Genomic DNA, 14,294 nt, shown 5'->3' on the forward strand with positions numbered 1-14,294 from the left:
ATTGTTACAAAGAAGAATGACAAGGTTCTATATATTTTTCTGAAATGTCACTCTGTGTTGTAAATGTCTCATTTCTTCTATCACTGTGATGACCTTATTCTGTGGAATTATGTATGCTTATTAATATTTTATCAGTCTTGTTAGCAGAAGTCATCATAAAATTATATGCGACTCACCAAGTTGGGGAAAAATAATCATAATAATCACTGAAACTAAGTCACCTTCTCTTTATTATTCTATCCTGTGGTTCTACAGCCCATCTACAATGGGATTAAAAGCAATGATTATGCCTTTACCAGTTTAACTTCCTCTAGAACCTAAGTTCCCTCTTTAGTATTTCCTGAAAAGTGTGAATAAGAATGTGAAGCTCTAAAGAGCAAGATGGAGTAAAAACACCACACAGGCTTTAAGTCAGTGACCTCTGTCTATTTTTAGTTCTGCTATTTGACAGTGTGCCTTGCTAAACAAGTTTCATAATCCCTGTTTCCCTCAACAAATCGTTTAAACTTAGTTTCAATTTTCTCACCTGTGTAAGGAAAATAAAGACCTCCTTCATATGGTGGGTGTGAAAAGTCAGTGAGATGACATATATATATATATATATATGTAGATATACAGATGAATAGACATAGATACGCAGAGTCAGACACGACTGAGTGACTGAACTGAACTGAACAGATACATACATATAACACAGTGTATGACTTGAATACTTGTTAGTTTCCTTTGTGGTTGTTGTTCAGTTGCTCAGTCATGTCTGATTTTGCAACCTCGTGAACTGCAGCTCTCCAGGCTTCCTTGTTCTTCACTATCTCCAAGAGTTTGCTCAGACTCACGTCCATTGACTCAGTAATGCTATCCAATCATCTGTCACTCCCTTCTCCTCCTGCCCTCAATCTTTCCCAGAATCAGGGTCTTTTCCAATGAGTCGGTTCTTCACATCAGGCGGCCAAAATATTGGAGTTTCAGGCTCAGCATCAATCTCTCTTCAGTGAATTTTCAGGACTGATTTCCCTTAGTTTGGACTGGTTGGATCTCCTTGCAGTCCGAGACTTTCAAGATTCTTCTCCAACAGCACAGTTCAAAAGCATCAGTTCTTTGTTGTTCAGCCTTCTTTATGGTCCAACTCTTACATTCATACATGACTACTGGGAAAACCACAGCTTTGACAATACAGACCTTTGTCAGCAAAGTAATGTCTCGGCTTTTTAATACGCTGTCTAGGTTTGTCATAGCTTTTCTTCAAAATAGAATGAGTCTTTTAATTTCACGGCGTCAGGCACCATCTACAGTGGTTTTGGAGCACCCCCCCCCCAAATAGTCTGTCACTGTTTCCACTGTTTCTCCATCTATTTGCCATGAAATGATGGGACTGGATGCCATGATCTTCGTTTTTTGAATGTTGAGTTTTAAGCCAGCTTTTTCACTCTCCTCTTTCACCTTCATCAAGGGGCTCTTTAGTTCCTTTTCACTTTCTGTCTTAAGGGTAGTGTCATCTGCATATCTGAGGTTATTGATATTTCTTCTGGCAATCTTGATTCTAGCTTGTGCTTCATCCAGACTGACATTTCACATTGATGTACTCTGCATATAAGTTAAATAAGCAGGGTGACAATATACAGCCTTAACATACTCCTTTCCCAATTTGGAATCAGTCCATTGTTCCATGTCCAGTTCTAACTGTTGCTTATTGACCTGCTTACAGGTTTCTCAGGAGCAAGTCAAGTGGTCTGGTATTCCCATCTTTTGAAGAATTTTCCGCAGTTTGTTATGATCCACAGAGTCAAAGGATTTAGCATAGTCAATGAAGCAGAAGATGTTTTTCTGGAATTCTCTTGCTTTTTCTACGATCCAGTGGATGTGGGTAATTTGATCTCTAGTTCCTCTGCCTTTTCTAAATTCAACTTTAACATCTGGAAGTTCTCGGTTCACATACTGTTGTAGCCTGGCTTGGAGAATTTTGATCATTACTTTGCTAGCATGTGAAATGAGTGCAGTTGTGCGGTAGTTTGAAAATTCTTTGGCATTGTCCTTCTTTGGGATTGGAATGAAAACTGAAAAGGCAAATAGGTTAGTTTCCTTAACTTCCATTAATTCATTTAGATTTTCCCCCCATAGTAAATATATGTAACCTCAACATCTCTAAAATTATATAGATAAAAACAAAATAATGAACAAAATATCTTCCAAGGATCTGTGAGCAGTATTACATTGCTAGATCCTCACCTTGGCAGCCTTTAATTTCCCACTGGTTTCATCAGTGATCACTGGACCCTGTCAGGTAATCTCAGCCTTGCCAGTATCCTAACAACCACTGGTTAGAGGCATTTTTACAAAATCTCACTCAACACATAGAGACTTTGCTTGTAGTTGTTCTTTGAAACTGTGCCTAGTTGTTCCCAATGTGCCTCCATCTTACTTTAATACTTTTTGTTCTTAATTCCGGTAACCAGATTTCTGATCTCCAGTATTTATACTTGCCCCCAATCAATTCTCTTCAGAACTGCAAAGGTAAAGCTTTTAATTGTGCATATCTGATCATTCAATTCCCCAAATGAGTCCTTCAGTGACTTTTTATTATACTAAGATAAAATCTAAAACCCTTCAAGATTCTCTATAACTTTTCCTATTTTCTTCCTTTTCAGCCTCATATTGAATCACTCCTTTGTTTATTTATTTACTGAAGACCAACAAGTTTAGCTTTAAAATTTTTTTTCCTTGAATGTGACAAACTCTTTCTGCCTATTTCATTGAACTGCTTTCAAAAATGTCTCATTGTTTCTTTTTTATTTTCAGCAATTTGCTATGTGCCTAAATGTGATTTTCCTTTTAAATATACTAATTGAGTTTCACAGTGCTTCCTAGATTGCTGCTGCTGCTGCTAAGTCGCATCAGTCGTGCCTGACTCTGTGTGACCCCATAGATAGCAGCTCACCAGGCTCCTCTGTCCCTGGGATTCTAGAGGCAAGAATACTGGAGTGGGTTGCCATTTCCTTCTCCAGTGCATGAAAGTGAAAAGTGAAAGTGAAGTCACTCAGTTGTGTCCAACTCTTTGCGACCCCATGGACTGCAGACTACCAGCCTCCTCCGTCCATGGGATTTTCCAGGCAAGAGTACTGGAGTGGGGTGCCATTGCCTTCTCCCCTAGATAGCTGAGCTGACATCTTTCCACAATTTTAGAAATTCTCAACCATTCTCTGTCCTTTCCATTTCAGACTCCAATTACATGTGTGTTAGACCTTTTTCACTCTGTCTTGCATGTCTATTCATATACTTTTCTTTTTAATCTGGATAGTTTCCATAAGTCTGTATTCCAATTCCTTAGTTTTGTCTTTTGCATATTTAATACACTGTTAAATGCACCTCTTTTTCAGTTATAAAATTTTCCTTTTAGTTTTTGATTTCCTAGAAAAAATTTTCTGAATCTTATTTTATTATGCATGGTCTTCTCTGTTTTCTTGAATACATTAATAATATTTGAATGCTATTGTCTGATATACCCACTATTTAGAGCACTGTAAATCTATTTGTATTTTCTTAAATTTTCTAAATGTTTAGTTATGTGATTTGATCTTTAACATCTCTAGAAATGTCTGACTAAATACTGGACATTAGGCATTGAAAAAAATGGAGATTTTAAATTATGTTATCTTCTTTTCTTTTCTAAGAAAATATATTGAGACTGATCTCCTCAATATAATCACAGACTTATGGGTTGAAGTTTTGATGGTATTTTGTTGACTTCTGGATTTCTCCTGGAGCATATTCCCCTAGGGCTTTAAAATGAATGTTTGAGATCTTTTTCTGGCAGTCTAGACCTCTAATTCTTGTCCTCTAGGCACAGTGAAACTATTGTAACCTCTCTTAGGGTTTTCAGAAGCGTTCGTCTTAGTTTATTAAACTGATCATGTGTCAAGCACAATTCTCCAAACGTCTCTTCTTATCAGGATCTTTGATCTTAGCCCCAGAGATCTCCTTCCCATGCACACCCCCCGCTCTCCTACTCCCTTCCAACCTTACAGGACTCCTGAGATCTCTAGTCATTTCCCTATCCTTCAGCAGTCATCTTTTGCCCAAGAAAAGTCCATACTCTTGGACATTTGCTGAGGAATATTAGCTCATCCCTCTACAGTTCCCATTTCTCCAAACTTCTGGCCTCTTTACCATGGTTGGTTTTGAAGATCTTTGGTGCTTTCTGAACATTTTATGTGACTTTTTAAGTTCTTAGTAGAGACTGGTATGCTACAAGCTGCCTCATTCTATCAGAATGGGAAACGTGCCTCCACGCCTTCACACAATTATCCTTTCTTTGGGATGTCTCTGATCCACTCTACCTAACGATCATTCTTCTTCTGTATGTCTTTCTCTGAGAAATGACTTACTCGTATTAAGTCTTATTGTTGGATTCTCTTATAGTACTTTAGATTTTTCATCTGTAGCACTTCTCAGCTCTTGTAATTGTATGTGTGACTTATTTAATGCTTTTCCTTGACAAAATTGTAAGGTCCAAAAGGATAGGGATCCCTGTGCTTTTTTTTTAAATGTTTTTTCCCCCAGAACCTATTACGGTGCTTGTGTTTTCCTGACCTTTCTATCAGTACATATTCAAGTACTCCATTCTCCAAAGAATCAACATTTTTGCTTGCTACTTCTCCTCTGAGATGTAGCATAATACCTCAAAACCAGTGGTTTTCCATCCTGGCTGAGGACATCGTCCTAGTTAGCAAAGCTCTTATAAATAAGAAAAACTTTAAAATACTCTTTTTCGAATATGATGAATATGTATTAGTAGCAAAAACAGTTCACTGTCTAGCAAAATGTGTAGATCTCCTTTCATAGTATAAAACTGACTTTAGAGAGGCCATGCTATGAAAAGAGACTAGACTTCCTAGCCTATCTGCATCTAGAGAGGATCATGTCTCTCCACTGAAAAGTGAACAGAAATTCTGTGACGTGCTCTTATACTAAATCTTTTTAGGAAAAAAAAAAAAAGCCTGCCTTCTCCTCCCCATCTCCTGCTGGTGAGTTTCAGGGAGGTTGGGACCACAACTTGAAAACATCTAGGTGAATCCCCATATTGTACTGTTAGCAGAGTGAGAAAAAAAAAAATGCCCGTTTTTTTTTGGTTTTTTTTTTTTTTTGGTGAACCACTGAAACATATGGGGTTATTGGTGAGACAGTGAACATTCTCAAACTAATGCAATTACGGATTCTTTGAGCTGGGGTGATACCAGAACCAAAGCCTAAAATATGCAGCATTTGTTCAGTGGTCAGGAGGTGGTGAGCAAAGAAACTGATCTAACAGACTAGGAAAAGAGACACATATTATGCAGATTTCATCAGGGTATCACTAGCAAAATGTAATAAGGAAACTACATAGCTACCAGACCTATAGTTCTTTCTAGAAAAGAGATGGGGGGCAGGAAAAACCCATAATAAAGATAATGGATGGTTCTTGTGTGACTTAACGGAATTTGATAAGAAGGGCTCATGAAAGAACAGAGTGAAAAGTTCAGCCCTATGGCAGAGATTAAGAGTATTTCAGTCCAAAGATGTTTATAATCTCATGTGGTCATGTGTTTCTTAATGCAGCTTATATTAAGGGAAGAGGGAGAGAAATAGAGAAGGAAGAAAAGAAAAAGAGTAAAGCTGGTTTGAGTATGATATCTAAGAACTTTTGAGTATGATAATGGTAACTTGGGTACTAATGGAACTAATTAGATCTGAAGTCTCTAAATTTTTAGATAATTTTATTGTTAAGAACAAAACACGAGCCTGGCCTAAAAAAAATTTTTTTGAAGTTTCTATGACCTGCTAATTTATCGTAATAGGAATTGAGATCCAAAATCTATTGCTGCTATACCAGACCACCTGACCTGCCTCTTGAGAAACCTGTATACAGGTCAGGAAGCAACAGTTAGAACTGGACATGGAACAACAGACTGGTTCCAAATAGGAAAAGGAGTATATCAAGGCTGTATATTGTCACCCTGCTTATTTAACTTACATGCAGAGTACATCATGAGAAACGCTGGGCTGGAGGAAGCACAAGCTGGAATCAATATTGCTGGGAGAAATATCAATAACCTCAGATATGCAGATGACACCACCCTTATGGCAGAAAGTGAAGAACTAAAGAGCCTCTTGATGAAAGTGAAAGAGGAGAATGAAAAAGTTGGCTTAATGCTCAACATTCAGAAAACTTAGATCATGGCATCTGGTCCCATCACTTCATGGCAAATAGATAGGGAAACAATGGAAACAGTGGCTGACTTCATTTTTTGGGGCTCCAAAATCACTGCAGATGGTGACTGCACCATGAAATTAAAAGACACTTACTCCTTGGAAGGAAAGCTATGACCAACCTAGACAGCATATTAAAAAGCAGAGATATTATTTTTGTCCACAAAGGTCTGTCTAGTCAAGGCTATGGTTTTTCCTGTGGTCATATATGGATGTGAGAGTTGGACTACAAAGAAAGTCGAGCACTGAAGAATTGATGCTTTTGAACTGTGGTGTTGGAGAAGACTCTTGAGAGTCCCTTGGACTGCAAGGAGATCCAACCAGTCCATCCTAAAGGAGATCGGTCCTGGGTGTTCATTGGAGTGACTGATGTTGAAACTGAAACTCCAAAACTTTGGCCACCTGATTCGAAGAGCTGACTCATTTGAAAAGACCCTGATGCTGGGAAAGATTGAGGGCAGGAGGCGAAGGGACAACAAAGGATGAGATGGATGGATGGCATCACCGACTCAGTGGACATGGGTTTGGGTAGACTCCAGCAGTTGGTGATGGATAGGGAGGGCTGGCGTGCTGAGTTTCATGAGGTTGCAAAGAGTTGGACCCGTCTGAGCGACTGAACTGAACTGATTATAGATTACCACAAATATAGAGACTTAAAACAACACAAATTTATTATCTTAGAGTTTCGGAGGCCAGAAATCCAAAATGACTCTCACTAGACTAAAATAAAATACTGGTAAGCCTAAATTCCTTCTGGGAGACGGTCTGTTTCCACCCCCCAGCCCCGGCTTTCAGCATTAAGAGACCCTTGCATTCCTTAGGGCATGTTATTCTTACTTTTAAAAGCTACTGGTGGATGGTCAAATCTCTCTCATTCTGCATTATTTTGACATTGGCTCTCTTGCAGGAGAGACAGGTCATCAAAATTTGTGCTCCATCTTCTGTTGTATTTATGGGAAGTTACTGCTCTGACAGAGATCTTCATCTGTCAACCTCCACTTTCATGTAGGCAGGGCCATTGGACTAGTTACCACAAAGCAATGAGAGAAGTAGCTGTTAAGAAGTGGAGATTCCTTATCCAGTCTACCTTTCTTCTGTTTGGATGCAAAGGACTCCAGGGCTCTGGGTAACAAGAGCTAGGAGCAGGAATCAATCTGTTTCCTTTAGTTACCACTAAGCACAGTCTGCTTGGTGATAAGCAAGCCTGCAATGGATTACTAAATGAGCAAAAACAAAACAAAAAACCTTGAAGTCCTTAGATGTAAAGTTATATTTCTCACATAAATCAATGTTAACCTAATATAGAATTACCTATATAATTAGTTAGAAAAACAAACAAAAAAACAAAATGAAAATACACCTTAATCTTATAAACCAAAACATTAACTTAAGAGGATGTTCATTTTTCCCCCCACTGAAATACCAAAATTTTACAGAGCATGATTTCATAATTAGTTCTGTGACTATTTTAATGAATGCCAAATATGTGATTATTTAGGTACAAAAATGCCTATTCTGTTGAATACTCCTTTAAAAGTAAAAATTAGATAAAATACATTGATAGAATCTAGCATGATCCCCAATTTATATTTTTAAGGGTCTTAGTTATATTAAGATATATATGAATATGATCCTATCATATCAACTCCAACATTCTGTGAAAAATTTTGTATTAAAGGAAAACATGTATATATATGTGTGTGTATTATTATTAATAATAGTATTATTGTTTTATATAAAAGAAGCAGAACCAAATTTCATAGGTGATAACATTTGGAAATGTTGAGTATATCATAGTAAGAATTAACCTATTCAGTTTTATAAACTACAGCTAAAGTAGCCCTAACATTTCAGGGGCTCAATTTTTTTTTTATGATATCAAGATACTTTAATAATGTTACTTATAGTTTAATTTAAACCCCAGAATTACCTTGCTGAGTCACATAATGCATAGTAAATGTAATAGTGAATAATCAAATAGTTACAATAACGGTGCTGTATTTCTTATAAATTAAAACATATATATATATATTTTGGTTTTGCAGATGGTTTTCAGAAGTCACAAAATCTAATTTAAACTTCCAAATCTTACAGTAACCCAATCCATGTATTTACCAGTGCCAGTCTCCATATTAGTGTGCCTACCTGTTTATTCATATTGACATAATACAAGTAGGGAGCAAACATCTATCTCCAGATGATACACATTTCTTTGGAAAACCTGGGGAACTAAAGGAAAAGGAAGACTGGATTACAGTTCTGTACTTTCTCTATCGAATCCTTTAAATTTTATAACCATATTTTTTTTGAGCATCCAGATTACTTTTATGCCCAAGGCATTACGGACAGTTCCTTTTTTTTTTTTTTAATTCAATAAGGATTTTTTTTTTTAGTTTTTGCTCTCTGAAAGGATTCTGTGTCCTATATGAGGCTCTGCTGCTGCTGCTGCTGCTAAGTCACTTCAGTCGTGTCTGACTCTGTGCGACCCCATAGACGGCAGCCCACCAGGCTCCCCTGTCCCTGGGATTCTCCAGGCAAGAACACTGGAGTGGGTTGCCATTTCCTTCTCCAATGCATGAAAGTGAAAAGTGGAAGTGAAGTCGCTCAGTCGTGTCCAACCCTCAGAGACCCCATGGACTGCGGCCTTCCAGGCTCCTCTGTCCATGGGATTTTCCAGGCAAGAGTACTGGAGTGGGGTGCCATTGTCTTCTCTGCTATGAGGCTCTAGGTCTTATTAAAAAGAGTGAAATTGTCCTTTAGGGTCACATAAAGTAGATTTGAGAAACAGCTAATAATAAGACTATGTTTAAAGCACTCTTTGTTAATAATGTTTCTTGTTGATTATTGTTCTTACAAACTTATTTTCATGGTAAATTAAATAAAAATCTTAATCATTTAATTTCAGAGTGAAATGGTTACAGTGATTTAAATCTGTACTGACTTTCTTTACCAAAACAAAAATAATTTCTCATAGAGCCTGGAAATCTCCTTTCAAGGTGATAACTAGTTCAGCTGATAAAACAATTTTTGATAAGAACAAATGAATATTTGTTACCTCTCAATGGGAGTGGTATTTCCACCCTAATAGCTTGTGCATTTGAATATACTTCTTAATAAACCTAATGTAATAAATTTGATAACAGTGTTTTAAGCTAAGTAGGGGAGGGAGGTGATGTTGAGGGTATATGTTTGGAGAAGAGTGAGGTCTTTGACATATTCCAACTCTCATACTGAAGGGTGACCTTCCAACTTGGCCTCACATGTTGCTAGAGCTATTATAGGGGCATGCCAATATCAGTTAATTTGAAACATGAAAGGAAGCAGGAGATCTGATGGCAATTTAGCTCAGGAATTAGTATGAAGGGTATCATCTGGTAGTAAAACTCCCTTACTGAATCATCCCTCTCACCAGGTACCAAGATAATCCACCAGTGTTCGCAACTTTGCTCTGAGTTGGTTTATCAACTTACAGAATTTGTATTCAGTATGTCATCCCTTTTCTCTACTTTTCCCTGACTCACCTCACATCACTTCCCACTTACAAACATTTAATTTATGAGTAAGCAGCAGAATTTCCCTGACCTGCGAGATCACTATCACTTGTGAATTTGTTAGACATGGAGATTCTCAGGCCCCATTCTGGTCTATGGAATCAAAAATTCAGGGCTTGGAACCATTTATGGTTTAACAGGTCTTCCAGGTGTTTATGATGCCTAATCAAATTTGAGAACCACTGATTTGTGTGACTGGTACAGTACCTTCAGTGTTACCACTATAGCTTTCTCCTGTCATTAGGATTTTTTTTCTCTGTAACATCTCAGTCCAGCCTCTATCTCAGGAAAGTGATTATGGGCTGAATATGTCCTTTGAAATTGCTTAGGAGGGATAAATCCTCTTCTCTATGAATTCACACCTCCCAGGAATTTATCTTGGCTCTTAGGGGGATATTTAGAAGAAATTTCAGTTATGCGAGATTTACTTTAAATATACAGAATACCAAATTTTGATTAGTTTTTCTTGCATGTAATACTTTTGGTTCATTTACCTTCTGTTTTGCTTCTTTCATAATATAGGTATAGAGTGTAATTCACAGCCCAGGTACTTAACTAAAGGCAGTATTTTGTATAAAACTTGTAATGTAGTAAATACACATACACACACACATAGATTATATAGTATATATGAGCTGTAATTCAGGTAAAGTTGATATAACATTCACCCATGTAAAATGTACTATTCAGTGGTTTTTAGTATATTTACAACGTCGGCTGCCATAACCACAATCAATCAAAAGTTCTACACAATCTAATGTTCTAAATCTTAGAACATTTCATCACTCCAAAAGAAACCCCATACCAATTTGCAGTCACTCCCCATTTCACCCAACAACCTAGTGTAGTCTGAAGTGACAGTATTTAGACATGTCATGTATTAATACATAGAATTACATTATTTAGCCTTTTGTGACTGGCTTCTCTCACTTAATATATTTTCAGGGTGTATCCATGTTTAGTACGATCAGTACTTCAGTAGTTTTTATTGCCAAATAATATTTCATTGAATGGGTATACCACATTTTATGTATCTTTCAGTTGATGGACATTTGGCTTGTTTCTGCTTTTTGGCTATTATAAATATTGCTGCTCTGAACATTTCAGGTACATGTTTTTCTGCAGACACAAGTTTTCATCTCTTTTGGATATATACCTGGAAGTTGAGTTGCTGGGCATATGGTAACTCTAAGCTTAACCTTTTCCAAAGCTCTTGCCCATCCGTAGTGTAATTTACAATGGTTTTTGACCTGGTATTCTGGATATAAGTTTCAAGTTCTAAAACTTTGTTTTTAGCACCAAAGGGCATGATGTACCTTGCCTTAAGGCTAGAAAATAAGTGGATATCTCATCTAATGTATGTATCACCTACACACACACACATTTCACTCAATTTCTGGATGGTGAGTAGAAACATATATACATTTATGAAGCTTATGATTCCTATTAGAATATATAGCTCTTAGCAAGTTCTTAATGACGAATAGATGACTGACTGAAAGAATAAAATATGAACAAATTAATAAAGACACATCTAAGTTTCTAGTTTACATCAAACAATATACTATGTTCTTTATGTACTCATGTATATACACTACATGTGTGAAAGGGAAGACATGGCTTTTTTTCTTAATGGGATACAATAAATTACTCTTTATTTTTGGCTGCACTGGGTCTTCGTTGCTGCACATGGGCTTTCTCTAGTTGTAGTGAGTGGGGGTAAATTACTCTTAATGCTGTTAATGAGATTAAGTGATGAAAATAAATCCACATTAATCAATAGGTACTTCCAAGGTTATTAATTTAACTGTGTTTGAGGTCTGTTAGACTTTGTGACTAGAAATGGTAATTCTATACACAGCATTTGAAGCTAAGTGGGAATTTAAATACATGCTCATGTTGCTAACTAAAATTCACATCTATGAGAAAATGCAACCTGGGTTTCAAAACACTGATATAATTGTTTGAAACATATTTATAAGTTGGAGATTGACTGTATTTTCAGATTACTATTACTATAATGGTGTTTAGAAAGTATTTTTACTTGTTTTTAAAAAATTAATTAATTTTAATTGGAGGCTAATTACAATATTGTAGTGGTTTTTGCCATTTACTTAAGTTTTTAACAAAACTTCTAAGAGAAAGCACTTGATTCAGTAACTGTTACTATTTTATTGAGTAATAAAATGACAAATCCTCCACATATGATAGATTTGAGGATCTCATAGAAATTATCAAAATAAAATGCATTTAGTTATGAATTTTATTGATCTTTTTTTCTGGTATTTTCATATTCAGTTTTTAAAGCTTCTTATTTACTTGATCAGGGTGAGATTGTTTCATCTCTATAAAATGTTTCTGCCTTTCTCATCTCCATTGAAAGGCTCAAAAATCAGTACTATGAAGATGTCCTGGTGTCCTACTGAGGTATTGCTGTTTATGGAAAAACAGTACATAAAGCAATAAATAGCTCTAGCCTGAGATTCAATGTAGAAGCAGAGCTGATGTATCTGATGAATGGCAAATGCCATTTACAGCCTCATATCCTTCAGTATCATAAATACTAGTCTCAATGTAAACATGGTAATACAAAATGAACTGTATAGTATATACTTTGGAGAAGGCAATGGCACCCCACTCCAGTACTTTTGCCTAGAAAATCCCATGGACGGAGGAGGCTGGTAGGCTGCAGACCATGGGGTCGCTAGAGTCGGACACGACTGAGCGACTTCACTTTCACTTTTCACTTTCATGCATTGGAGAAGGAAATGGCAACCCACTCCAGTATTCCTGCCTGGAGAATCCCAGGAACGGGGGAGCCTGGTGGGCTGCCGTCTATGGGGTCGCACAGAGTTGGACACTACTGAAGCGATGCAGCAGCAGAAGCAGTATATACTTAAATGATAGAAATGAAGAAGTAGGTGCATATGCCAATCTGAATTATAATTTGTTTTTATGACTCTATCAGAGTGAGCTCAAAGTGATTATTTTTATCATTTAAATTTAAATAGAAACTTTTATAGTGATTAGTTGCTTGAGGTGGACTATGTGAAGGATATAGGCTAAGGTTCTATATTTGGCTATACCCTAGTCATCAGTAATTTGTATAAGTATCAGGTTGTTAAAATTTGTTTAACATTAATATTACTTTGATTAACATATGCTACATGTCTACATAGCTAATACTTGCAGATCTCATAAAATACTCTCTTAGTTTAAATATGTAATAACTGATATTTTAAAAAATAGAAATGATAGTGAAAACCTTTTTACAAAACTGAAAGCCATTGGACCATACTCTTTATTTTTAATTTATTTTTTAAATTGGGGTATAGTTGCTTTACAATGTTGTGTTAGCTTCTGCTGTACAACAAAGTAAATCAGCTGTATGTATACATATATCCCCTCCCTCTTGGACCTCCTTCCCACCCTATGCCCCCATTCCACCCATCTAAGGTCACCACAGAGCACCGAGCTGAGCTCCCTACACTACATAGCAGTTTTCCCTTGCTATCTGTTTTACAAATGGCAGTGCACAGATGTCAGTCCCAGTCTCCCAATTCATTCCACTCCCCTCTTCCCTCTCCCCTCACTGTGTGCATAGTTCATTATTTACATCTGCATCTCTATTTCTGCCCTGCAAATAGGTTCATCTGTACCATTTTCTCTAGATTCCACATATATTCATTAATATTCAATATTTGTTTTTGTCTTTCTGATTTACTTCATTCTGTATTACAAACACTATGTCCATCCACATCTCTACAAATGACCCAATATCATTCCTTTTTATTGCTAATATTCCATATCTTTATCCATCCTTCATGGACATTTAGGTTACTTCCATGTCCTGGCTATTGTAAATAGTGCTAACAATGGGATGCATGCATTTTTTTGAATGATAGTTTTCTTAGAGTATATATGCCCAGGAGTGGGACTGCTTGGTGATTTGCTTTTAGTTTTTTTAAGGAATCTCCATACTGTTCTCCATTGTGACTGTACTAATTTACATTCCCACCAACAGTGTAGAAGAGTATCCTTTTCTCCACACCCTCTTCAGCATTTATTGTTTGTAGATTTTTTTGATGACGGCCATTCTGACTGGAGTGAGGTGATGCCTCATTATAGTTTTGATCTGCATTTCTCTCATAATTAGAGATGTTGAGCATCTTTTCATGTGCCTCTAGGCCATCTGTATGTCTTCTTTGGGCAAATGCCTATTTAGGTCTTCTGCCCATTTTTTGATTTATTTTTTTTGATACTGAGTTTCATGATCTGTTTGTATATTTTGGAGATCGATCCCTTGTCAGTTGCTTCATTTGCAAATATTGTCTCCCATTCTGAAGGTTGTCTTTTTGTCTCATTTATAGTTTTCTTTGCTGTGCAAAAGTTTTAAACTAGGCCCATTTGTTTATTTACATTACTCTAGGAAGTAGATCAAAAAGATCTCGCTGTGATTTCTGTCAGAGTGTTCTTCCTATATTTTCCTCTAGGAGTTTT

Source organism: Bos javanicus, chromosome 4 (genome assembly GCF_032452875.1).
Source record: "Bos javanicus breed banteng chromosome 4, ARS-OSU_banteng_1.0, whole genome shotgun sequence".
In the NCBI taxonomy this organism is placed as follows: Eukaryota; Metazoa; Chordata; class Mammalia; order Artiodactyla; family Bovidae; genus Bos; species Bos javanicus.